Below are 27,572 nucleotides of genomic sequence, written 5' to 3'. Positions count from 1 at the left end.
ACAGTTTATATGCAGGCCTAGCTTAGTAGGTGTCACCCATCTTCCACATGGGGATCCTGGCAGTGCCAGAGTCCCTCAGGCTCCGGGCAGGGCCTGTCCCTCTGGGCCACAGAAGGTCTTTTGCAAATCCTGGTAACGCAGGGTTGTGTATTTATCATCTCTCGGTCTCTGGGTACGTTCACACTGTGATAAAAGACCCACAGCATAGCCGTGGCTGGCCTGGGTCAGCTGACTTGGGCTCAGTCTGCAGGGCTGTAAAATTGCAGCATAGACGTTCGGGCTCAGGCTGGAGCCCAGGCTCTGAGACTCTCCCCTCATGGGGTCTCAGGGCCTGGACTCCAGCCTGAGTGTCTACACTGCAATTTTATAGCTCTGAAGCCCAAGCCCGAGTCAGCTGACCTGGGCTGTGAGACTCGGGCTGTGTGGTTTCTACTGCCATGCTGTGTCTTTGCAAGTCAAGCCCTGCCAGCATTGCAAACTCCACTTAAAAACTGAACCTCACTGGCTTTTCCTGCTGCTGCGATCTCCCTTTTTATGCCTTCTCTGATCTGGAGAGCTGAACCATTTTGGAGCACAAAACAGTTTGGTTCAACTGCACTGGCCCAGCTGAATGGAGGAAGAGTGTCCCAGTGGTTAGCGTGCTAGCCCACAATTGGGAGACCTGGGTTGAAGTATCCACTCTGCTACAGGCTTCCTGTGCCTCCTTGGGCATGTCCCTTAGATCCAGCCCCTCAGACGGATTTAGGTGCCTAAAGAGCTTTGAGGATCTGGGCTTTAACCTCTCTGTGCCTCAGATCCTTGTCTGTAAAATGTGGATAATTGTACCTTACAGTGGTGGCAATCTTTACTGCATTTACCCTCCCACCACCAAGTGTTCAGCTGCTGTTGTAGAGGACTGTGTAAGTACCGGAGAGTGAATTGGCTTAAGTTTTGCCATATTTCCGTGCTATCCTGAAATGCGGTGACTTCTGGGTACCTATTCCACAATGCTCAGCTACCCAGAATGATTTCGTATTTGTATTGGGGTAGCGCCTAGGAACCCTAATCATGGCTCAAGACCCCACGGTGCGCGCACACAATACAGGGACAGTCCTGACCCCAGAGAGCTTACGGTCCAAGTACAAGGGCTACAGAGGGAAGTTATTTCAGAATAAGGTAGGATGTGAATTTAAAGGTCTATAGCTGTTCCAGTCAATTTCCCCATCTAGAAAAGCCCCAAGACTCAGTACTGCCAACGCCAAAGAGTAAACAAATCATGAGTCGGGCACCTAAAAATCATGAGGTTTAAAAAAAAAAAATGTATTTGTCTTCTGGTTTGAGAACGGGCACAGCAGGCAGTTGCAGTTAGCGCTTTCTGCAGTGTCTTAACTCAGGCCCTAAATTACTAGTTGTTATGGATCCACAGGCTCGCTGCTATGACCCCAGCTTTAGAACAGCCTCTGGGGGGAGCCCTTCAGTGAGCCAGACCCCCTAGGGGTCTCACTCTTCCTTCAGCCCTCCTGCTTCCCACTGTGAGCTCTGTTCAGGGAGTCCCACTGAGGCAGACCCTGGAGGGAAACTTGTACAATCTCAGGGAGCAATGCACCTCCGCCAGCATCTGCAGTGATCTAGGGTGACCAGATGGCAAATGTGAAAAATCGGGATAGGGTGGGGGGGTAATCGGTGCTTATATAAGAAAAAGCCCCAAATATCAGGACTGTCCCTATACAATCGGGACATCTGGTCACCCCATATTTACACAGCCTTGCCAAAACTGAAGGTTTTATTACTTCACTTGGAACGCAGCAGAGAGAACCCTTGGTTAGCATAGAAAGAAGGAACTTACAGCATGGTCCATCTGGTTTAGCTCAGAGCCCTAACTAAGCAACGTATCCCCCTCTTGGCTCCCGCTCTGTCCCCATTTGTCCAGGTTGCCCCTCCTCAGTCCTTTATTGTTCAGCTGGTCAAACCCAGCCGGCTTCCTGCAGAGGGTGGAACATCCGTGGTCATATTAGTTGCTGGGTAAAAAGTGTTCTGGGGGTTTGGCTTTGCTGTTGTCTTCATGAGATGGGGCCCCGAACTCAAACTGGCTAGGCGTCAGCCACACCTGGGCGGTACCCTGCCAGAGAGTAAACAGCCTGTTTCCACCCCTTCTGGTGCGCCCTCTATGGGTTTTCCCAGGGGTATGCAAATAATGCAGCATATAGGGGAAACTGAGGTGCACACAGCATTCGTACAAAATATTACAGAAAATTCCTATTCCGTCACACTAATCGCACATTTTCCAAAGCTGGCAAAATGATTTGTGCTTCCCTTTTATAGGGAGAAACTTAGGAAGCTCAATCTATTTATTTTATCCAAGAGAAGGCTAGGAGGTGAGTTGCCCATTGTCTAGAAGGACCTGTGTAGGGAGAAGGCTTGAGGGCTCTTTAGTCTGTGAGAGGAAAAAAGCAGAACAAGATTGAATGGCTAGAAGCTGAAGCTGGGCAAATGCACATGAGAAATTAGCCACGTGTTTTTAACTGGGAGAGGTGTTAACCATTGGAACAACTGACCTAGGGATGGGGTGTCCCTCGGTGTCTGTAAATCAAGACTGCATAGCTTTCCATAAGATTATTATTTATTATTGGGGTAGCACCTGGAAGCCTCAGTCCTGGAGCAGGGAACCTTATTGTATACACTGTACGAACAGAACAAAAAGACAGTCCCTTTTGCAAGGAACTCGCGCTCTAACTCAAACAGAAGTTAGGAGCTTGATGCAGTTACTGGATGAGATTCTCTGGCGTGTGCTATGTAGGAGGTCAGAGTAGATGATTTGGGATGAGTCCTTCTGGCCTTAAAAATCTGTGAAAATGTTGGCCTTGGATTTCATGATCACAGGCAGATAGGGTGACCAGATGTCCCGATTTTATAGGGACAGTCCCAATATTCAGGGCTTTTTCTTATATAGAGACCTATTGCCACCTCCACCCCCGTCCCGATTTTTCACACTTGCTGTTTGGTCACCCTACAGGCAGAAGTTAGGACTTGAAGAAACGCTAAGCACAGCTGCAAAAGAAACATTTCTTTGCCCGTCATATTGTCATTTTTCTGACTGTGCACTTCAAAAATGTAGTCTGTATGTATTTCCCCCCCGTACTGGACCGGACCGGCTTACTCTCACCTCTGCCCCCAAGTGCATCTCCTTCCGCAAAGGACAACAATGCTTTTGCAAGCAAGGAGGGAGGAATTACTTACAAATGCTTTGAATTCTTTGGATTTCGCACAAGTCCCTGGCAGCTCAAGACAATCTTGTTTCCTCCCCCCCCTTTGTTTCACATGATTCGAGTGGTCAGATTATCAATCTCAAGAACTCCAAAGCAAACATTCTGGTTTACATTTTTCTCTAACCTTCCCCAAGGTGAATTGTGAGAACTCTGACTGAATGCTTTGCAGACTGTTCACTAGGCAAAGAGGTATGTTCTTACTTGTTAACTAACAAGGTTTGTAGTTTTCATGTGTGTTAGCAGGTCAAGATAAGGACTAGGGAGTTACTAGAACTAGTATGGATGCATGCCACATATGCCAGACTGCCCATGTTTGTTCTTAACCTTGGGTATAAGAGATGCAGGTGCAAATGCAGGAGAACGCCATCAGGTTGAGTTTTAGTGTCTGTGCTAGAACACAGCCAGCTAACTTCACTAAAGCCTTGTCTTCTGTAGGAAAAAAGATTCATAGATTTGTAAGGTCAGAAGCCACCACTGGATCATCCATCTGCCCTCCATTTATATCACTGGCCAGAGACAGTCACCCATTTACCCCTATATTGAGTGCAATAACGTGTTTGACTAATGCATCTTCTAGAAAGGCAGCCAGTCTGGATTCACAAACATCGAGAGATGCGGAATCCACCACTTCCCTTGGGAGTGTGTTCCTGTGCTTGATAGCCCTCATTATTAAAAATTTGTGTTTTCTGCCTAATTTTGTATTTGTCCGGCTTCAGCGTCTAGCCAATAGTTCTTGTTCTGCCTTTCTTCACTAGATTGAAAAGCCTTTTATTTTCTTCCTGCAACGATTCTTATGTACTGGGATCAAGTCACCTCTTGATCTTTTTTTATTAAGCTGAACAGATTGAACTTCTTAAGTCACTGGGCTCAAAACAGGGGTAGCTGGGTGAAATTTAAGGGTCTGTAATATACAGGAGATCAGGCTAGATGATATAATAGTCCCCTCTGGCCTTAAACTCTGTCTCTCACTGCAAGGCATTTTTTCCAGCCCTTGGATCATTTTTATGGCTCTTCTCTGCACCCTCTCCCATTTTTCAAAATCCTTTCTAAAATGTGGACACCAGAACTGGATGCAGTAGTCCAGGATCAGTCTCCTCAGTGCCGTATACAGAGGTGAAATCACCTCCCTGCTAACGTGGAGGCAAACATGAGGCAAACTCTAGGCTCCCCACTAACGTTTACCTTGATCAGCTAACGTGTGAAAGCTACAAACTGCCTTCTCTTCCCGAGGATTTCACCACCTCTTTTGCTAATGTGGTCAGAGCATTTCTTTTTTTCTTAGTGTGGGTGCATCTTAAAACCTCAGGCCAGATCTACACTAGAAACTTTTGCTGGTATAGTAATGTCCTAGATTAAGAGATTTTAAGGCCAGGGGGCGCACTATGATCCACTAGTCTGACTGCTTGTAAAGCACAGGCCATAGGCCAGCCCTGAATTAATTCCTGGTTGAGCTAAAGCAGATATTTTAGAGGGGGGAAAAATTGAAAAATTCAGTTTTGATTGAAAAATTGCCCATGATGTCTTCTAGGGAGAGGGAGAGTGTTGTGTGACTTCTCTGACCTTTTTGTACCAGCAAAATTCCTGGTGTATATGCAGTGATACTGGCATAAAAGTTCTTTTGCTGGCATAGCTTATTTCACTTGGGGATGGTATAACCTCTACTGGCAAAATCACTTTGTTTTGCAGATAGAAGCTGCGTCTGTTTAGGATTTGCTGGGAGAGTTATACCGGCAAAGGTGGTCTAGGGTAGACATTGCCTGAATAGACCAGACAGATAGAAGGAGCACGTAGGTGCAGAAAGGTGAATTGACTTGGGCCTTGACTATGCTAGAAATGGTTGGCTAATAGAGGCATATACAGGCATAGCTCTGTAGAGCTCTAGTTCAAACAGAAATTAATTCAGGGAAGTCCTATGTTATGCAGAAGGTCAGACTAGATGATCATAGTGGTCCCTTATGAGGTAGGAATGTAGACACAGCTGTTACTAACAAAAAAGGATTGTCTTGCTGGTATAACTGTGCCTATGCTAGGGCTTATACCAGCAGTTATGTCAGTAAAAGAAAACTAAACTGCACTCTTAAACAATCTTGCTATGCCTACTATCCGTTTTAGGTGTAGACCAGGTCTTGGCTGGTCGCACAGTAGCAGAGCTGAGAGGAGAATACAGGCTTCTTTGACTTCCAAGTTAGTGCCCTTTCCACTGGACCACAATGCCTAACAGAGGACCTGACTCCGGAACAGGTCTATTGCACTTGAATTGTGTTGCCATTGCGGGGGTAGGAGGGTGCATAGGACTGGAAGGGACCTCCCGGGTCACTGAGTCCTGTTCCTAGCGTGATACGCTCTCCCCAGCTGTTCCAAGTTTATCACTGAGTGGCTGGCTGTGAAAGTTGCCGGGTGCTGTCTAGTTTTCAAGAAGGGGTTACACCATAGCAGCCTTTGCAGTAACAATACTATTCAGCAGCTCCGCTGAGGTGCTGTGAAGTGTTTCAGAATTGCAAGGGCGAAATGCAGGGGAGATTAAAAGAGAGAGGAATTAACGTCTCCCATGATAAGGGCAGGACTGTGCGTGTGCGTTGAAGATAGTGGAAAGAGTCAAAGCACTGGGAGGGCAGTTAGGGCCAATGGAGGTGTTACAGAGAAATCCGACTGAGCAACATGGAATGAAGACTCATCAGCAAGCTCCTTAGAGCCGAGAGAATGTGGGTTGATAGGGTCTGTTGACTTTGACTCTAAGGGTATGTCTACACTAGCAGAGTTACATTGCCACTCGGTGAGCTGTTGTGTGTTCACACTGTCAGCTGCCTGCGCAATAGTGTGTTCACACTTGTGGTACTTGCATCAGTATTCGGAGTGGTGCATTCTGGGCAGCTATCCCACAGAGCATCTCTTCCTCTTCTGCTGCTGAGAGTTGTGGGAAGGCAGAGGAGTTTGAGGGGTATCCTGGGTCCTTTCCCAATGCCCCGTGATGCATTGCTTCGCATCCCAGCAATCCCTGTGCTTCTGTCCGCATTTGGCACCATCTTTCAACGGTTTGTGTAGTGTATGCCCAGCATCTTCGGGCTGCAGGAATGGATCCCGCACTGTTGACCAATATGCTGCTCGCTCTCACTAACATGTCATGAGAGGCAGTGGAGCTATTCCTTAAACTACAAAGGCAAGAGGAGTTTGACATTGATCTCGCCATGCGTTGTAGCTATGACACGAGATTGCTTGTGGCATTCACGGAGGTGCTGACCACAGTGGAACGCTGCTTTTGGGAAACAAGCACTGAGTGATGGGATCACATGGTGATGCACGTCTGGGATGATGAGCCATGGCTGCAGAACTTTTGGATGAGGAAAGCCACCATCGTGGGACTGTGTGATGAGCTCACCCCAGCCCTGTGGCGTAAACACATAAGAATGAGAGCTGCCCTGCCGTTGGAGAAGCACGTGGCGATTGCACTGTGGAAGCTGGCTACTCCAGACTGCTACCGATCGGTCACTAACCAGTTCGGAGTGGGAAAGTCGACTGTTGGACTCATGTTGATAGAAATGTGCAGGGCCATTAATCGCATCCTGCTCTGAAAGACCGTGACATTGTGGGTCCCAGGAGGAGGTGGGGTCCCGGGATGGTTAAAGATTTGTGTATGTCCAGCTATCATATGCAACCTTGTCCTTTGGAGTACAGTGCAGCAGCGGGTACTGTACTGCAGCAGGGCTAAACTGCAGAGCAACAGGTGTTGAGTGCAGAGGGTACTGGGAGTCTGCAGGGCTGGACTATGATGGGGGAGGAGTGGAATGCAGCGGGTACAGACTGGAGCCAGGAGGTTGATAAGAGTGTGTTGGTGGTGTCTGGGGGGCACATGGGAAAGAGTTTTTTTTGTGATAGCGGCTGCAGGGGAGGGTGGGCATGGAGCTGCTTGGTTTGCAGTGCTAGTATCATCTGGAGCGTGTCCGCTTGGAGCTCCATAATGTTTAAGAGCCGCTCCGTGGCTTCGTTCCGATGTGCCACATTCTCCTTTCGGTCCCTCTTCTCGCTTTCCCACCACTCCTTCAATTCTTGTTTTTCGGCCGCGGAGTGCATCATGACCTCACGCAGAAAGTCCTCTTGAGTTCTTCATGGCCACTTTCTAATTCTGCGCCGCCGTTCAGCTGGTGATAACCAAGAGGGAGGCTGGGCTCCCAAGATCATATCTGTGGAGCCAAAATGCAAATTTTATAGAAGCAGTATTGTTTGCAACACAGACCACTGATTCAGTGATTTAAAACACAGCCACTATTCACATACCTGTCACTACTGGCTGACCCAAGGCAAGCACACATGAGCCACAAGACCCCCAAATGGTGAGTAACCACAGGGGCAGGTGAGATCAGTGTTCCAGGACTGTACTGTACACTGGGCACGTGGCTCTTGGGAAGAGCCAGCACTGTAGGGGGGCCTTATAATCATTCCTGTCCCCACATTTTCCACAGGCTGTGTTTGTTGTGGAAGACCTCTGTTATACCAATAAAAACTAGCAGGATCTTATTAAAGGGGACAAGATAAAGATGCCACATTTATTATGATAACAATTTGATTTATGACTAATAACTAATATCTTAATCCTTATATACACACACATTATACCTAATATACATACACACAGCCATCAGATGTTCTGCAGCTGCTGCATAGTTACCAGTCCTACTTGAGTCTGTGGCTTGGGTTCGTAGCTTGTGGCGGCTAACTGGCCAGGAAAGCCGGGCACAAGGACGAGCTGGGTCTCTGTTGGGCATGCACCGATGCCCTTCCATGTTGGCAGCAGAATGTTACCCTCCTCCAAAGTTTTCCATCTCACCCATCCTTTTTGTAGGCTTTAGTTTGAATCCAGAGTCTATAGGTCTTGCTGTGTCACGCTGCCTCTGGTTTGGTGATTGATCACCCGTCAATTGCAGACATGACTTTCAGACGCGGACCGGGCTTTGATCTTCCTTCTATTGTACCTTTTCTTTTTAGGGTGGATTCTTCTTACTTTGTTGGGGCTCTTGTCTGCATCTTCAGCCCTTGGTCTTTGAACTCTATTTAATCAGGACAGGCTGGGGCTGTAGGTTGATTCCATCATCCATCCATACCTCATTCACGCATCTAAACTAAACTAATAAGATTACAGCAGGGTTTGCAAAAATGAAGGTTGCAGCAAGCCCTTACAAAATGGAGTAAGCATTGTAAAATGGGGTTTGAATTACAATATGGCAAACAGTGAACAGAAGTTACAATATAGACAAGTGTAATAAATGGTGAACAGAAGTTACAATCCTGAAACAGTGCAAGTCTTAGTGATTTAAGCAGGAATTGGATTGATAGTGAAACTTACAAAGGCAGCTGACTGAACAGCTATGGCTCTTAACAAGCAGCTTAATTGTCAATTAGCCAGTTATTGGGGTAACCGGTTTTATGAATGAATATTGTTTCATTCATAAAACTTTACTTATGAAGTTACATTAATAAAGTGAACAATTAAACAATTTCATTCATCAGTTCTACACCTCTTGCTGCTGAGGGTGAGCAGGGAATCAAGGGAGGGTCTTCTCAAAGACTGCGGCTTCCGCCCTGGCCCTTATGTGGCTCTCGCCTGTGTGCAGCAATGGTCGTGTGTTGTGTCCCACTCTTCCCCCCCCCCCCCCCGCCCCCCAGTGACGGCAGAGTGGCACGGGAAAGTTACCCTTAATGGGGCAAGAAACAAAGCAGCTCTGCCAAAGATCCTGCGGCAGCGGATTGCCCAGTATCTCCATGAGAGTTTCATGGAGATCTCTGAGGCAGATTCCCGTGAAGTGAGGGAGTCAATCAACATCCTGTTCCACCGCTCAGACTAGGCATGTGGTGGTATGCACATCTTCTGTTTGTGCTTCGCCAAGCTCTGACTGGCTATACTCCTCCGGGGTAGAGAAGAGCTCCTGGCTGCATGAATCTAACCTCAAAGTCGTCCTCTGTCTCTGGGTCCCCCATCCCTCTCCATCCAAGATTTCCTCCTCCTCCTGGCTTGGTCCACTCTTGACTGGCACACGAGCCACCGATGTATCCACAGTGGCCTTCGCAGTGGAGGTGGGGTCACCACCAAGTATCGCATCCAGCTCTTTGTAGAACTGGCAGCTCGTGGGCGCAGCACCGGAGCGGCGGTTTGCTTCCTGCGCCTTGTGGTAGGCAGGGCCGGCTTTAGCAAGAGCGGGGCCCGATTCCTGGGGGCGGGGCTTGCTGCAAGCCCCGCCCCCAGGAATCGCCCCGCGCTGGGGGGGCCGGGGAGACCCGCGCCGCGCCGGGGGGGCCGGGGAGACCCGCGCCGCGGAAGCCGCGCCGGAGCCGACCCGAGCCGCGGGGACCGGGTCGGAGCCGGGCCAGAGCCGCTGGGGCCTGCGGGAACGGGCCGCGCCTCCCCGGAGCCCTTCTCCCACCCCCACCACCCCAGCTTACCTTGTGCTGCCGGCCTGCCCCTGCTTCTTTTCAGACTTCCTGCGAATCAGAGATTCGCGGGAAGCAGGGGAGTGGGGGCGGAGCGTTCAGGGGAGGGGAGGAGGGGGAAGTGAGCTGGGGACGGGGTGGACAGCTGCAGCACGGGGCCCTCTTGGCGCGGGGCCCAATTCAGCCGAATCGGCTGAATCGGCCTAAAGCCGGCCCTGGTGGTAGGCGTTCTGCAGCTCCTTCACTTTGGCCCTGCACTGCAGTGTGTCCCGATCATGGTCCCTTTCTGGCATGCATCGTGAAATCTGTCCGTAGGTATCATAATTCCTATGGCTTGAGTGCAGCTGGGACTGGACAGCTTCCTCTCCCCAAATGCCGATGAGGTCCAGCAGCTCGGCGTTGCTCCAAGTGGGGGATTGCCTGGTGTGTGGAGCAGGCATGGTCACCTGGAAAGATGTGCTGAGACCACTGCACGCCTCACCGACCAAACAGGAAGGGGACTTTCAAAATTCTCAAGGAATTTAAGGGGTAGGGCTCACAGTTGGTCACCTGAGGGCAGGGCAGTAGAGATCAAACCGATGACCAGAGAGGCGAGAACAGGCATTGTGGGACACCTCCCGGAGCCCAATCGCGGCACTGTAATCGACCAGGGCGTCTACGCTGGCACCGCAGAAAGCTGTATGCCTCTCGTCCGAGTGGTTTTTTTACAGTGCTGCAACTGCGCAGTTTCTGTGCACTAAGTCACTTGGCAGCATGTACACCTCAGGAGTTACACTGCAGAAAGCTGCTTTACTGTGCAGAACCTTGCCAATGTAGACAAGGCCCTAAGTAACCAGCACTGCAGGGCCCTGTGTGTGTGTGTTTGTCTCTCCAGGACTGCAGAGCAAATGTGCTTAGTTTGAGGGTAAACGCACCACTGCTTTGATCAGAGGGTAAAACTAGGTTCCTCTGTAGCTAGGGTGACAAGGCGTCCTGATTTCATCGGGACTGTCCCGATATTTACTTCTTTGTCCCGCGTCCCGTCCGATGTTTGGTCGGGACACTGGACAAACAAGAAATGTTGCCCTCCTGGAGGGACTCTCACCTCCCGCCCCCTCCTTCCCCCATTGGCTCCCTCCCCAAATCCCCGCCCTGGCCCCACCTCTTCCCCAACCACCCAGCATTCCTCTTCCTTCCCAGGCTTGCAGGTGCATGGCAGTGCAAGCCTGGAGGGTGGGGGTGGTGACGGCGGTGCCTGGATCCTGGAGCTACTGAGTCAGCTCTGGCACCCGGGCACCAGGCGGGCAAAGGGGGGCTGGCAAGGGAGGGAGACGGGGGGCTCAGCTCTGAGCTCCCTGCCGCGTCAGAGGGCTTGTGCCTGGCCCCCGGGCCGCTGCACATGGAGGGCCCGGGGCTGGGAGCGCAGAGGCTGCTCCAGCCCTGCAGCCCGCAGGGCAGCGCGGTGGGGTCTGGGCGGGGGCAGCGCGGAGCAGGCAGAGGCCGGGTGGGTAGCGTGGCCCAAATCCCCACTGCTTCCAGGGGAGCCCCGCACCACTCCCACCCACTTTTGGCTGTGCTGCGCTCCAGCGGCTGCGGCTCCTTCCTGGCAGGACGCGCCCCCCGCCCCGGGCATATGCGACATGCATGCTGCCGCCGGCGGGGAGCCCCGCACCTCTCCCTCCCGCTCTCGGCTGTGCTGCGGTCCAGTGGCTGCGGCTCTTTCCTGGCAGGACGCCCCTCCTGCCCTGCCCCGCCCCGGGCACATGCGGCGTGCAGGCCGCCGCTGGCAGGGAGCCCCGTACCTCTCCCTCCCGCTCTCGGCTGTGTTCCAGCGGCTCCTTCCTGGCGGGGCTATCCTCCACCCCCGCGCTGCCCACCCAGCCCCTGCCCGCTCCGCGCTGCAGGGCTGGAGCAGTCTCTGTGCTGCACTCCCGGCCCCGGGCCCTCCATGTGCCGCGAAACTGCTTTTTTTTTTTTTTTTTTTTTTTTTGCTCTCTCCCCCTCCACGCCCCCAGGCGTCCCAATATTTTCTCTCTCTGATCTGGTCACCCTATCCGTAGCACAGGCAGGCAGAATTTGCCTACAGCTGGAATTTAGCAAACAATTCTCATACACAAGCCAGAAAGAAATTCAGCTGCCTTTGGCCTCGCATTGCTGAGCCAGCATGCTAAACAGAGGCTCCTTTTGTCACTAAGGCATGACCAGACTACGATTTCAAGGTGTGATTACATTAAATTTACATCTGCTGACACATCGGAAAATAGGGCTTGTTTTCTTTCAATCCTGCAGAAAAATTCTGCTTTTCAGTGCAGTAGCTAAACCCAAAATGTTTTGAATCAAAATGGTGCTGCGATGTCTCATGAAACTTGTAGTTCAGCGAGGGGGAGGGGGTCTTATGCTCCCATTCTCTTTTGTGGGCTGTGCTCCCTGTCCAGACTACATCTCCCATGATGCATCACTTTCTCCCCTCTTTTTGAGGAGGCGATGTCTCTTGAGTCCCTGGCCAAGGTGCATCATGGAAGATGTAGTTCAGTCAGATTATGCCTGGGCTCATAGATCGGTGCTGCACAGTACCCCACCGAGATCAGAACTCCATTTTGCAGCACCTGGCACAGACCCCATCCCCTGACTAAGATGGGAGCCCCCATCCTGCCAGACACTGCACAGACCCCGTTATTGAGATCAGGGCCCCTGTTGTGCCGGCTGCTACAATAGTATGAGATGGATCCCTTGTCTGATCCAGTCTGGCAGTCCCAGTATTACTCCCATGATCGTTAGCCTAGTGGGCATAGCGGTGGATGCTTGCTGCTTTCACATAGACTCAAGGTGCCTACTAGAGTGTCTCTTGAATTATTGCATCTGACTGCCAGCTTGTCTGATGTGGTTGACGCCAATCCGGTCTCTAGCTGTCAAAGTACCTCAGCCCAAGCGCCGTGAATGAGACAGCTGCGAGAAAAGGCCCCAGCTGATGCTCAGTTAAATCCTGCTCTTCCTGTCAGGATTCATTCATTTTTCAACTCCAACCTTTCCCCCCTCCCTCCATGAATACCGCGCTTTGTAACAGATGCCGTGTCTTGTTCAATACTGAAATATCGGCTGCCTGGTCCTTGTTCGTCATTCCCATGTGACTGCGTGCTGCTCAGTTGTATTGTGGTGGTGGCCTAGAGGCTACAACTGAGATTGGGGGCCCTGTTAATCTGGGCGCCTCACAGGACCCCTAATGCGGATGCAATTATACTGGGATAAAAGTGCTTATACTGGTAACGCTATTCCCATGTAGGAAGGAGAATCAGCTATACTGGTGTATACGGGCATAACTTTATACGGGCATAACTGCTGGCCATTTATCTATGTCCACCTGTTTTGGTGCAGGGTTTGTCGATTCAGGGTGATGTGCTGGAAAAAGGGAGGGTGTAAATTTTAAAGTGCTAGAGCTGATACCAAGCCCTTCAATCTAGTAGAAAAGGTCTAGTAAGATCCAGCAGCTGGAAGCTGCAGCTTGACAATTCAGACTTGAAATAAGGCAAATAATTTTTTTTACCAGTGAGAGTTATTAACCATTGAAACAATTTACCAAGGGCTGGGACAGATTCTTAAATAGAGCGGGGACGGCTGGAGCCTCCAGCCGCCGGGGCTGTGTGTAACTGACACAGTGTCAGTTACACAGAGCCCCAGCCGCTGGAGGCTCTGTTTAAGAGCCGGGCTGCCCCAGAGCTACCGGCTTCGGGCAGCCCCGGGCCTGGAGACCCTGCGCCGCCGGAGCCCGGGACGGGAAGTGCCCGGCTGGGGGTGCAGGATCTGGAGGCACGGGGGCTGCCCGAAGCCGGTAGCGCTTGGGCAGCCCGGCTCTTAAACAGAGCGGGGGCGGCTGGAGCGTCCAGCCGCCGGGGCTGTGTGTAACTGACATAGTGTCAGTTACACAGAGCCGCAGCCGCTGGAGGCTCTGTTTAAGAACCGGGCTGCCCGAGCGCTACCGGCTTCGGGCAGCCCCCTTGCCTCCAGACCCTGCGCCCCCAGCCGGGCACTTCCCCTCCCGGGCTCCGGCGGCGCAGGGTCTGGAGGCACGGGGCTGCCCGAAGCCGGTAGCGTTCAGGCAGCCCGGCTCTTAAACAGAGCCGCCATTTTCCCGGACATGTTTGGCTTTTTGGCAATTCCCCCCGGACGGGGGTTTGACTGCCGAAAAGCCGGACATGTCCGGGAAAAAGAGGACGTATGGTAACCCTAGGGGAAACAGCTCTCACTGGAATAGTTATACTGATCTGTGTGCGCTGAAGTGACTTGCCCAATGCCCTACATGGAGCAGGTCTCCCAGGCTGCAGGCTAACACCTTGACCACTGATTCATCCTCTCTAGATGAGCCAACCACTTGGTGTGATGACTTGAGCTGATGTCTGTCTGTCTCCCTTGAAGCTCAGAGGGGATCGGATTGCTCTCTAGAAATGCATCCAGGTGCAAATCCCAGGGAGAGAGAAGAGTTGTTGAAGCTCAAGGACCATATCAGCACAAGAGCAAATGGGAATAAACTGGCCAGGAATCAGTTTCAGCTAGAAATGAGAATCCTAGAATGTCAGGGTTGGAAGGGACCTCAGGAGGTCATCTAGTCCAACCTCCTCCTCAAAGCAGGACCAATTCAGAGACAGATTTTTGCCCTAGATCCCTAAACGCCCCCCTCAAGGATTGAACTCAGGCCCATGCTCAAACCCCTGAGCTATCCCTCCTCCCCACAAGAGGAGGGAGATTCTGGAGGAGCAGAGAAGCAAACATTGATAAGTTTCTGACCAGGAGCCTATGACATGGCTGCCTGCGACAGCAGGGACTGGACTCACTGACTCGGGAGGGTTTTTTTCCAGCCGTGGGTTTGAAGCCCTGGGTTTTCTATTCCCTCAGCAATTGCAACTCTGCACCAAGTGCTATTCTCAGCACAACTCTCCCTGGCTCGTTTTATTGTTGTTTTGCTTCCCTTAACTTTCTTCTTTTGTCTCTGCAGGATAAAGCCTTTCCCCTCCTGGAAACCCAGCTCGGATCGGAGACCGCGCCCTGTTTCTCACCCACGATCCCAATGCGCTAGAAGTGAGGTGCAGGCTCCCTGAACGTAGGTCTCTTTGGCTTTTCCTACTAAAACTCTCTTCACAGGGACATGTTTGTTTGACTTCTAAGGCTGCTCAGCTTTGCTCCTCTGTTACATTCCCTCTCTGCGGTCTGGGAAGAGTAATCACTTCTCTGAATAATCTGGTTTGGTTTTTATGTTGCTTAAAAAGCAGCGCCGCCCAGAGGATTCAGGGGGCCTGGGGCAAAGCAATTTCGGGGGGCCCCTTCCATAAAAAAAAATTGCAATACTATAGAATACTATATTCTTGTGGGGGGCCCCTGCGGGGCCTGGGGCAAATTGCCCCACTTGCCCCCCCTCTCGGAGGCTCTGTTAAAAAGAAAGAGTTCACTTGACAGGCAAATTACAAAACCAAATGAGAGCATATGACCTACTGGATACAGCACTGGTCTGGGACTCAGGACTCCTGGGTTCTAAGAGTGTATGCTTTGCAGGGCAGGAGCTGTCTCTTGCTATGGGTCTATGTGGTACTGGGCACAAGACCAAACTCCTTCTCCTTAGGGTAGCACCTAAAGGTCCCAACAAAGATTGGAGCCCTATCCTGCTGGGTACTGCAAGAGACAGTCCCAGTTCCCCCCCAAAATCACACTCTCTAAATAAGCAAAGCTTGGGAGGAGAAACTGAGGCACGAGGCAGGAATGTGTCTTACCCAAGGTCCCACAGTAGATCCGTGGCAGAGCTGGAGCTAGATCCCGCAGGTCCCTGCCTCCTACTCTGGTGCCTTAACCACTAGACCGTACTGCTTCAAGTTTGTAGACTGTATAGAGGCAGTGTAGGCTAGTATAGGGGATAGAGCACTGGACTGGGAATCGGGTTCTTTTCTGGTTCTGCCACTAGCCTATTGGATGACCTTTGGTAAGTCACTTTCCTGCTCAGTGACTGTTTCCTCATCTGTAAAATGGGAATCTTCAAAATAAGATTCCAGGATTGTCACTCTGTGTGCCACTGAAGTCTAGAATGTCTTGAGTCAGCATGAAGCGATGGAAGTAGCTTGGCTGAGAGCTCTCTTTGTTCAGAATATCACCAGGTTCAATCATCGCTGGGATTCATGGTCTGTTACCAGCCAATGTTTAAGTTCTCAGCCATTTTTGGCCTTTTTTTTTTTTTATCCACATGACTTCCTGAATTACACCTGTGAGACAGCCTGGGCTTTCAGCTACCAGTAATGATACTGGCCTCTTTTTTTAAAGTGCTTTGAGATCTATTGAAGAGAAGCGCTAGATAAGAGCTAGGTGGTATTATTATCAGATTAATTAACGTGAATTAACTCCCGTGCCACAATCTCTAGGTGTTCATAACAAATCTTGGGTTGTCCTGTTCGTTGTGGACAGGACTGGGAACAATCCTTTGTCACATGTCTGCATTATGCTTCAAGATGATGTTCGTTGGAGCCTGGGAATAAGCCGTTGGAAGTGTCCTCGTTAGAATTTCCAGTTGTGCTGTTTAATAGAGATGGACGGAATTTTTCAGGTGAAACTTGTTTTCACCATAAAATGCAGGTTTGTTGTTGACTGAAATGTTTCATGAATTTGTGCCGAACCAAATTGTTTCAGTTGGAAAATATATTTAAAAAAAAAAAAAAAGTTTTGATTTTGTTTTTCATTCAAAATGACTTTCAATTTTTTTCTTCAGTTTTGTTTAAAAAAAAAAAGTGTTTCAAAAAAACACCTCAAACTCAACAAAACATTTTGCTTTGGACTTTTTTTCTTCTTTTTCCATTCTCCAAAAAAGTTTTTTTTTGTTTGTTTTTTTAATTTCATTTCTGACCAACCCAAAACCAATTTTTTTTTTTTTGGTTTAACCAATGAATTGAAAACTCATTTATTTGTACAGCTCTGGGTGATGCATGTTTATCACCAGTAAATCATGACACTCTTCAGCACAACTGCACATTCAAGTCTAGAGAGAGCCCGGTGATGGAGAGTCCGTGTGTGAATCTAAGCACATAAACAGATGCCAAGGGCGGGGTTAGTGATTTGGTGCCAGTGGGGACCGATGGATGCTTGCCATTCATTCCTGTATTAAATGGCACCAGGAATGAGTCAGTTAATGTTTTCCACCAGGCTTGAGTTAGTGTTTGGTGTCACTTCCGTTCCGTGTAAAGTAGATTTATGGAGCATGGTTAGTGGTGGTGTCATTTCCTTACACGCACGTGCAGCCTAAAATCAGAGCTCAAAACTCCTCTTTGGTGGCTGTGTGATCTAGTAGCTAGGGCCCCGAACTGGGAGTATGGACACTTTTTGGTTCTATTGGCAGTGTCTCTGACACTGACCTTGGGCAACCCCTCTTGGGGCCTCAGTTTCCCCTCTCTTTTATTTAGACTATAAGATCTTTGGGGGCAAGTAAGGCCTGTCTCATTATGTGTCTGTGTAGCACCCAGCATGATGGGGAGGGGCTCCCCCTGCTCTCAGTCAGAGGGATAGGTCTGTGTGGCACCTAGCATGGTTGGGGGGAGGGGGACTCCCCAATCTCAGTTGCAGAGTAGGGGTATCTGTGTAGTGCTCAGCACCAGGGGCTACCCATTGCCCCACATTGCCTTGTAATGAGTACATTTGGAAACCTCCCTAAATTAGCTGGTTTAACGAACGTGCAATTAATGGACTCTGGGGGCTACTCATCTCTAAACTGATATTTCCTGCAGCTGTATGATTCATGCCTGTGTTTTCACTCCAAGCTAGTGTCTCTCCCCATGGACTGCCAGAGATACAAAGGCTGGAAGAATATACTGGGCTATGAGTGGATTGTCTTGAATAAGATAAGAATGTTGCAGCTGTGTAAACCAGTGTATCTCCACACACACACACACACACACACACACACACACACACACACACACACACCCTTCCAACCCTCAGAACAAAAGGCGTTTCAGTTGCAGCAATTGGAAATGAAGTGGCATTTAAAAGGATAAATCCTAACATACAGCTGAATGCTCAGAGGTTTGGGCTTGAACCCTGTAAGTCACTGCCAGACCCCCTCCCATCACTTCCCTAGCAGCTGATGGCACGCAGTGCCTCTCAGAATCGGGCCTGCATTAGGCAGTTTGAAGCATAGAGTGACAGCCGGGGAAGAGGGCTTGGGGAGAAGGTGGGAGGAGTCTGGAGTCAGTGGGAAAAATACACCACCTTGAAGAATCCGAGAGGTAAAGGCAATCATTATTGCATTAGGGTAGTGTTTGGAGGCCTGGACCAATGAACTGGGGGCCCTGTTATGCTGGTGCTCCACAGACTCTGATTGAGGCATGGTCGGTTGCAATAGCAAGGGCCTGGACTTGATGACCCAGAAGGTCCCGTCCATGCCAATTTTCTTGTGAGATCGGGGCCCCTGTCAGGCTGGGCACTGCACAGCACTCAACAGATTGGAGAGCCTCCATCGTGCCAGGCGCTGCATGGACCCTGGCCAAGCTAGGCCCCCATTGTGCTGGGTGCTGTTCAGAGACACCATGAGAGAGAGTCCCTGCCCCAAAGGGGCTTACAAGAGACAGCAGAAACATGCGGACCCACAGGGGAGCACAAGGAAATAGTGAGACAATTCCACCACCTCCCTTAGCAAGCTGCTCCAGTGGTTAATTGGCCTCAGAGTCACTGATTCCTGGAAATCCCCCTGGACTTTTAAGCCTTCATGGAAATTTGGTTTGTTCCAGGCAATGGAAGCAGATGTTGAATCAAAAGGAAATGCGCTTGTGGTCTTTTTCAGCCCGTTAGCTTTCATCAGCTTTTAGATTTCCAGCAGCTCAGCCATGCGAAGGAACGAAGGCCAGCCCTAAGTCTCACCTATCTTATACAATTAGGTCGACATAAGGCAGCTTATGTCAACCTAATTATGTCAGTGTCTACACTACAGCCTTCCTCACACCCATGTAAGCGCCCTACGACTTCGACATGATGACTCCACCTCCACGAAGGCTTGTGATGGTGTAGTTAGGGCGACAGTGTCTGTGTCGTGTTTGTGTAGACACTGTGTCCCTTATATTGGCTATCTTGTCAATTTCATGGCAGGAGCTGTGAAATTAACAAGAAAGTGGGCAGCTAGAGCCCAGCTCCCCTGGAGAGCTGGGTGGCTTGCCCCTGCTCCCAGCTGAGAGCCTGGGTGAGACGCTTGAGCAGCCTGCTCCCTGCCAGGAGCCAGGCAGCTGTGTCAATTTCACAGCTGGGTGAGCCGTGAAATTGCCACGGTTGCCTGGCTACCAGCGGGAGGGGGGAGAATTTGGGGCAGCTGGACTCCGCTCCCTGAGGGTGAAAAGCCCTGGGCAGCTTCCCTGTGGGGAACGGAAGAAGCTGCAGGCAGCTTTCCACTGCTCCTGGTGGGAAATGGGGAGTGGCGGGGAAGGGATGGGGGGAACCTGCTGGGAGCCTCTGGAGCAGCCAGGCTCCTGGCAGGGAGCTGCCAGCAGAGCTGAGAGACCAGGCCCTCAGCTCCCCACACTGCCCCTCTTAGGTCAGTGGAAGTGCTCCTGGTGAGGACCTGCACCCACGACAGAAGGAGGGTCGTGTGGACATGCACCACCGCAGTAATTACTGCGGTGGCTGTAAGTCGACCTAATATACATCGACTTGGGCCTGGTCCACACTAACCCCCCACTTCGAACTAAGACACGCAACTTCAGCTACGTGAATTTTAATTAATGGAGATATCCCATCTCCTAGAACTGGAAGGGACCTTGAAAGGTCATTGAGTCCAGCCCCCTGCCTTCACTAGCAGGACCAAGTACTGATTTTTGCCCCAGATCCCTAAGTGGCCATCTCAAGGATTGCACTCACAACCCTGGGTTAAGCAGGCCAGTGCTCAAACCACTGAGCTATCCCTCCGCCATTAACATAGCTGAAGTCGAAGTACCTTAGTTCAAACTTACCGCGGGTCCAGACGCGGCAGGCAGGCTCCCCCGTCGACTCCGTGTACTCCTCTCGCGGAGCAGGAGTACCGGCGTCAACGGCGAGCACTTCCGGGATCGATTTATCGCATCTAGACAAGACGCGATAAATCAAACCCAGAAGATCGATTGCTTACCGCCGGATCCGGAGGTAAGTATAGACATACCCTTAGATTTGTAGTGTAGACATGCCCTTAAATGCCTTAGACTTTGTCTTCTCTGCATTTAAAAAAAAAACAAAAAAAACTTCACTGTGGGATGACTAACACATGGTCGCTTTCCTGTTGTAAAACAGAGTGGAGGCAAGGCACTGGTAGTTGTAGGCCAGGTCTACACTACAGACTTCTGCTAGAACAGCCCATAACCACACATTGGGGGGGGGGAGCACCTTGTCCCTGCATAACCTCCCCATGAGTCCCTCCAGTTCCTACTGGCTGAGGGTGTGGTGAGGTGATTTGTGACCAGTGGAGCTATGCCAGGAAAAGCCACTAGTCCAAATGCAATTATACCAGCACTGCGACACTTTTGTTGCTATACCTTATTTCAGTTTTGCTGATCTAAGGTGTGTCCACACTAGGCGAGGTCACCCCTGGGCAGGAGGTTATAATGCTGATCTTGCTTAATTACTGGGGGGTGGGTGGAGGGAGGGATTAAAAGTACAGCCTAGACAATCAGCACCGTCTCAGGGGAGAGCGCTCCCTACTGAACCCCTCCCCTCCTGGCTGCACAGTGCCCTCTAGCACTGCCTGGAACATTGGGGACAGCACGGTGCCAGAGGAACAAGCAATCGTGGTCTCCCATTCACGTATCACCCATGCTCAACCCGGCAGCTCAGGTCAGAATCCCAGCCCGTGGATGGCCTGGGGACAGTCATTTCATTTACTCTTTAAATTAATTCAAGAAATTAATTTGAAGGCTGACTGGGGACGTATTAACTGTGATTGGTTAAGTGCTTCCCAACAAAGAGGAGCAGCTGGGGGTGGGGGTGGGGGATTTAAAGTCACAAGGAAGGAGCAAGCCTTGTCCCACGCTAACATCCTCTCTAGCTCCTCTTGGTCAAAGGTCTCTGACTACCTTGCATTATGGGGCAGGGGCTTTACACTCAATTCTCAGAGCAGTGACTTTTGCTGTCCAAATTCTCTGACTGTCTGTCAGAGGTGGGAGTCCTGACTCTCAGCTCCCAAACGCTAACCACTAGACCCCACTCTATTTCTAGAGCCAAGCATAGAACCCAGGAGTCCTGGACCCTCAGGTCCCCTGCGCTAACCACTAGAACCCATTAACCCCCCAGACTTTTAAATAGAACCTGGGAGTCCCATTATTATTATTATTTATTATTTGTATTCCTGTGGTGCCTATGTGCCCTAGTCACAGACCAGGCCCCCACAGTGGTAGGGTCTGTTCGAACACAAAACACAAAGATGATCTCTGCCCCAAGGGGCTTTTAATCTAATTATTGGAAGTCCTGGACTCCTAGTTACTCCTGTTCGGACGACTCATCTCAGAACTGGGAATAGAACCCAGGAGTCCTGACTCCTAGCCCCTGATCTAACCACTTGACCCCACTTCCCTTCCAGATCTTGGAACAGAAGTGGTATTTAGTGGTTAGAGGAACTGGGCCCCAATCTTGGTCAGGGCCTTAGGTGCTGCTATCCTGCTAATAATAGACAGACATCCTTGTTCTGGGATCAGTGAGGCTTCCACCTGAACTGATGGGAAGCTGCTGCTAAACTCCTGGAGAGAGAGGGCAGGATTTTCAGGCATGACTAGCGATTTTGGAGTCTCTCAATCTCAGGGCTTTGCTCATCCTCAGCCTCCTTTAAAAGGGCCTGTTTTTCCAAGAGCAAGTGCTCGGTGCTTTCTGAAAAATGGGGAAATCCCCAAAGAGAAGCAGCAGAACGCTCTGTCCTGGGGCCCTGCGACAAAGAGCAGATCAGAGGCAGCTGGGTAGGCGGCTCGCTATAGCAGCGTGAATTGGACTGCGTATATTTCTGGGAGCAGCAGAGCTCCGTTTACGTCATTCCTACAGCAGAGCTCTTTATTCTGCTTAAATTCAGTGGCGTTCCGGCCGCGCCTCGTATCTGACACTTCAAACGTTCTCCTACTTTCATCTGGCTTTCAAAGGATGCGAGAAGTCTTGTGCTCCAGCTCAGTCCTTTAATACTGCAGCCCTGCACAAACCTGGGAGCTTTAGAATAATGAGATCTTTGTTGCAAAGTACTGATTAGGGCTTTAGCCTGTTTTTGTGCTCTTATTCCTTTAGCTGCGAGAAGTATTTGAACCAGTTAAATGATCCCATGCCCCACACATGAACACTTCCATCTGAGCGTGGCTGTACCCACAGATCCTGTATCTCTTGAACAGCATTGGTCCAACCTCCATTGTGCAGATACTGTGACTCCAGTATAAAGGTGCCTTCTACTGACGTAGCTCGTTCTTATCAACAGAAAGTGTGAGCTCTTCAGGGCAGGGCCTGTCTCTGCAGTGCCCAGAGTGATATCGGTGAGGGTGTGAACGGGGGCCTCGATCTCAGGCAGAGACTTAGGTACTGCGGTTATTTGTGTGTCAAGCCAATGAGTTGTGCTGTTGATCTACATTCCCGTCTGTGTCATTGGACATGTGACGGGTTGAACCCCCGGGGGTGTCACCTGGTGGGCTGGGACGCCACTGTGTCGGACTATTCTGCCAGCCTGGGTCCCCTTTTAGCTGTCCTTGCTGGGCTAGGCTACCCAGCCTTTTCCAGCCACACACACAGGCAGGGCCACACCCAGCTGCACAGGGAGACCAAGATCCACTCTGAGAAGGCTCAGCTTAAGGGACTTGCCACAGCACCCAGATGTCCACCCCCCACTTGGAGTACAAACCCAAAATGATATGAAATTTGCCTTTCCCTCAATGTGGAGGAGGATGTGCACAACTCCTCACCGCCCCAGTTAGAAATCACATAAACTGGGTTATATTGTAAACCAGAAATATATTTATTAACTGTCACAGGTGTATTTTAAGTAGTTAAGGAGGTAGTAGACAGAACAAGGCAGATTATTAAGAAAATAAAAAAGAGCATGCAAACTAAGCTTAATATACTAAAGAAACTGGTTACATGCAAGTTCTTCCCCTAAATGTGGTTCTAATAATCTTCTTCACAGGCCAGACAGGTCCAGTTCTTTTCCCCCAATTCAGTTTTAGCTGTTTCCAGCAGCCATCTTGGGTGGGGTAGCAGGGGAGATCCGCTGACCTGGATTTGCATAAAGCAGGAGTCCTTTGTTTCCTAGTCTCTCTCACACACACACACCCACCTTCTCATGGAAAAGTACAGAATTCAAGATGGGTCCCAGTATCAGGTGACATGTTCACATGCCTCTGTAGGGCCCCTGTAGCCATTCTTCACAGGCTGACTCACACCTTCACAGGAAGATTAAGCTCTTTTGCAGTCCAATGTCCTTGTTGATGGGCCATCAGCACTGCTGGCTTTTCCATTGTTGTACCTGAAGCAGGGCTGGCGCAACCCATTAGGCGACCTAGGCGGTCGCCTAGGGCGCTGCAATTTGTGGGGCAGCGACTGTGGCGGTATTTCCACGGCGGGACCTTCCGTCGCCTCTGTGGGGGGGCGGTATTTCGGGGCGGGACCTTCTGCCGCCCAAAGCTGGCGGCGCTCCTGACCTGAAGTGTTAGCAGTGGGCGTCTTGAACTACAGATAAATAGCCGATATTCCTAATTTCAGATATAGAAATGATACATGCATACAAATAAGATAATAGCATTCAGTAAATCATAACCTTTCCAATGATATTTTACATGAGCCATCTTGCATAAAGTATACCTCAGTTATGTCATATTCATATCATAAACATATTTTCATAAAGAATATGGAATGACACAGGACATAGGCCCATTTTACAGATAGGAGAAACTGAGGCATGGAGTGAAGTGACATGACCATGGTCACAAAGGGAGTCTGTGTTTATCCAGGACTTACCATGCTTTCTAAACACATATGTGGATTGGAAGTTAGCAGCCTGGGTTTGAAGTCTCTGTTTTGACTACACTCCCAGAGGTGGGAATAGAACCCAAAAGTTCTAACTTCCTGTTGTCCTTCTGCTCTAACTATTTGACCACACGTCTCCTTCTAGTACTAGTATTATGGTAGCACATAAAATCCCCAACCAAGTTCAGAGCCATGTCCCACTGGGCATTACCTAGACACACCGTGAGAGACAGTTCCTGCCCCAACAAGATTATAATCTAAGTAGACATGGCGGGGAACCCGAGGCACAGCGAGGGGAAAGGGCCTGCCCAGACTCACAGGTCAGTGACCGAATCAGGCACAGAAGCCAGGTCTCACGTCTTGGGACTAGATCCCAGGACTTCATGCAGGATTGTTCGGCGTTTGAGCTAAATTTGCAGAGCTAGCAGTTGGGGCTGATCTTTTTTTTTATTTGCAGACTGAGCAAATTGGCTGTAGTCAGAGACAATAAATATACAGCACACAATGGCCCCTTTAGTGTCCCTTTGCAGCGTAAAACTGCTCAGTAAACAGGCTTTTTGAAGAAACAAAGGAAATGAGGTTGAAAAGAAAACTGTAGATACGGTTTAGCCACTCACCTAATTTTCTTCCATCTACAGCACTTCCAACGTGCCCAGTGGGAGTTTACAAGCTTCTTATTACAATAACAACTGTGTATCTCCTAAACTTCCTTTCGTCTTGCTTGAATTCCCCTGGGCACTTTGGGAATGTGTAACTGGAATACAAGCTGTACGGCCATTGCTTTAGCCGCTGCTGACATGCAGCTGTTTCTGGGGTGGAACGTAGCAGCTTGTTTGACTGTGCAGAGCCAGTGGTCACTGAGCAGCTGAGCTGACCTTTCACTGAGACGAATGGGCCAGTTCTTACCTCTCCAAGCTATTGCTCTGGTTCTCTGTAGGCTCATCTCTGCGTTACAACGAGGGTAACTAACCAATGGCACAATTTACCAAGAGCTGTGGTGGATTCACCATCCCTAGCAATTTTAAAATCAAGACTGGATGTTTTTCTAAAAGATCTGCTCTAATTCAACCCGCTGTGAATTCCAGGAATTCCTATGGCCTGTGTTTATATAAGAGGTCGGACTAGATGATCATAGTGGTCTCTTCTGGCTTTATAGTCGCTGACTGTTGCTCCTGGGTCCCAGAGATGAATGGGGTAGTTCACACCTCTCTCAGTGATGCTGCAGGCTCACCTCTGCATCAGTCTCTAGGCAAAGCAATATTAACTAGGGATGTAAATATCGTTTAAAAAGTTAACTGTTTAAATGATATAATTTTATCGTTTAGCCGGTTAACCGAGGTCGCTCCAGCTGGCGCAGGGTGGCCAGGGCTGGGGTCCCTCTGGCCGGCGTGCAGGGGGTTAACTGTTAAGGTTAGTTAACGGTAAGCCTAACGCTTACCAGTTGACTGGTTAACCGTTTAACATCCCTAATATTAACACCTCCCCCACAACTGTGGACTCCAGAGAGTGGTATAAAGGTGGCTTTCTTCCCTTCCCATACTGATGTGAGCTGTACCGTTATAAGCACTTTCATATTGGTAAACTGAGTCCCCACACTGGAGCTGGAGGATTGTACTAGTTTAACTGTACCGGTACAGAGGTCCAGCTTTTGTGTGTGGGCAAGTCACTTGGGCTTAGTCTATGCTACAAAGCTTTGTTGGCATAGTTATGTCAGCTAGGAGTGTGAAAAGATCGCCCTCTTAGCCAACATAGCTAGGCCGGCAAACCCTCCGAAGCAGACCCAACTATACTGACGGAAGAGGGCCTCTGTTGGCGTACGTAATGTCCAGGGAGGTGGTGTTACTGTGCGGGAAGAACTCCTGTCGGCTTACGCTGCATCTCCACGATGGGGCTTTGCTGGCATAGCGATCCTGGAGTAACTATGCTGGTTGTGATGAAGTGGGGTTTTATTCATCTTGTTATGTTGCATGTGAGTCTTATTGTCCTATACTAATACTGTGTGTTCCTTTGTTTCCTTGTGTACTGCACCAATATTTCAGTGGTGGGAATTGGGTGTGTGATTTTTGCGGAGGCCCTTGGGGCAGGTGAGGCTGCACATATGCTATGGCAGGGCCCATTGTAACCTGAGACCCAAGATGGGGTGTGACCAGGTGACACCTTTTGCCTGGGAAGCAGGACAAAGAGGAGGAGGAGGAGCAAGGGCTGTGTCGGAGGTCCAATTGCTGGAAGCTGGCAGTCTGCTTGGGGGACTGAAAAAGGGGGAGTCCAGACTGTCTGGCCCAGGACTCCCCAAGATGGACTTGACTGAAAGTCACTGATTTCTGTGATAGTCAAGCTCTGTTCTATGCTGTGTTCCTGTCAACTAATAAACCCTCCTGTTCTACATGCTGGCTGAGAATCACTGCTGAGTTGGGGTGCAGGACCATCTAGCTTCCCCAGGAGCCCCGCCTGGGCAGACTCGCTGCGGGAAGCACACTGGGCGGAAGGGAATGCTGAATGCTCCGAGGTCAGACCCAGGAAGGTCGAAGCTGTGTAAGCTTCTTGCCCTGGTGACAATGTGCTCAGAGAGAGGAGGCTCCCCAGAGTCCTGACTGGTTTCGTATGGAGTAGTTCCAGAGCACTGGCCAGGTGCCTCCATGCCACTGGTAAAGCATTTGTGGTGTAGACAAGCCCATAATCTTTCTGTGCCTTGGTTTTGCCATGTGTAAAAATGGGATAACAACACTTCCCTGCCTCACGAGGGGGGGTTGGGGGGGAGGGGGAGCATGTGTAAAATTACAGTGGGCTTAGCTGAGGGACCCTTATATAAGTATCTGAGATAGAAAAATGTTTAGTACTAGGATTTTAGCTAGCAAAAAATTGAGTGCAGGGCCGGCTCTAGTTTTTTTGCCGCCCCAAGCAAAAAAAATTTTGGCGCCCCCCCCCCCCACCACCACCACCCCTGGGCTCTCACCCACACCCTGTGCCGCCCCAGCCCTGGGCTCTCCCCCACCAGGGCTGACTCCACCCGCTCCCCCCTCACCTCCAGCTGGTCCGGCGCTGGCAGGGTCGGGATAAGCAGCGGGGCTCCCGGGCCGCGCCTCAGCCCAGGGTCCCTCCATCCAGGGCTCCACCTCCAGGACCAGCCGGGACCGGAGAGGGCAGAGCCGGGTGACCGCCCTGGCAGGGGGATGAGGAGCCAGGGCAGGGTAGCCCCAGAGGCAGCGGAGCCCCGGAGAGCAGGACGCAGGCCCCGCCCGACAGTGCCCCGCCCTCTATGGCCCTGCTGCTGCTGCTTCTGGCCGCCCTGCCGCAGTCCCTGGGCGGCTCGGGCCGCTTCGCCCAGCCCCAGCTGTGGCCCTGGGGGGCGGTCGCCCTGCGGCATCTGCAGGCAGCTCCATGTGCTGCGAGAGGTGGCTCCGTGTGCCACGAGGGGCGGCCCCCAGCCCAAGTGTCCCCGCTAGGAGCCTGCCCGGCCCAGCCACAAGGTGCGGCGCTGCTCCCCCACAGCGCGAACCGCAGCGGCCTCAGGGCGCCCTCCGCGCACAACGCGCTGCTGCTGCCAGGGCTGGCTCTTGGCTTTTGCTGCCCGAAGGGGAAAAAAAAAAGACAGCCAGAATGCCGCCCTTGAAAATGTGCCGCCTCAAGCACGTGCTTGGTTTGCTGGTGCTTAGAGCCGGCCCTGATGTAGTGCCTGCTCACTGCCTCTCCCCTGCTCTGGTTCAGTTGCAGACAATAGCTTGGTGAAAGAGTCTGGCCAGCAGGGAATCTTGGCAACAGCAAACAGCGAGAGATCAGGTTCAAGCCACCCGCTGTGTTTGACCCACTCGGCAAAGGTCAAAAGTTAGCCCCCTTTAATTTTCTTCAGTGCTCAGAGCCCAGGGGTAGATTAGTGACTCCTCACCCAGTTTACAGGGCAGAAAAGCTCTGCCCATTTAATACAGCCATCCAGCAGTGCAACTTGTGCTCTCACTAGGGTAACTGGGT

General features: G+C 50.7%; 1 protein-coding gene across 8 annotated transcripts in view; it reads left to right on the top strand.

Annotated features, from left to right (window-relative positions):
* PC (pyruvate carboxylase) overlaps window positions 1-27,572 on the top strand; it is a 245,306-nt gene that overhangs the window by 30,260 nt on the left and 187,474 nt on the right. For 6 of the 8 annotated variants that reach the window (XM_065552955.1, XM_065552958.1, XM_065552954.1 and 3 more), the window contains exon 2: window positions 14,632-14,736. The gene's annotated coding sequence lies outside the window, so the exon portion shown is untranslated. Of the gene's footprint in view, window positions 1-3,286; window positions 3,435-14,631; window positions 14,737-27,572 lie in introns of those variants that run through there. The other 2 variants (XM_042849748.2, XM_024100271.3) reach the window with 2 other exon arrangements.

Source organism: Chrysemys picta, chromosome 7 (assembly GCF_011386835.1).
Source record: "Chrysemys picta bellii isolate R12L10 chromosome 7, ASM1138683v2, whole genome shotgun sequence".
In the NCBI taxonomy this organism is placed as follows: Eukaryota; Metazoa; Chordata; order Testudines; family Emydidae; genus Chrysemys; species Chrysemys picta.
Note: the sequence above shows the minus strand (reverse complement) of the source record. Positions and strands in the feature narration are given on the sequence as shown.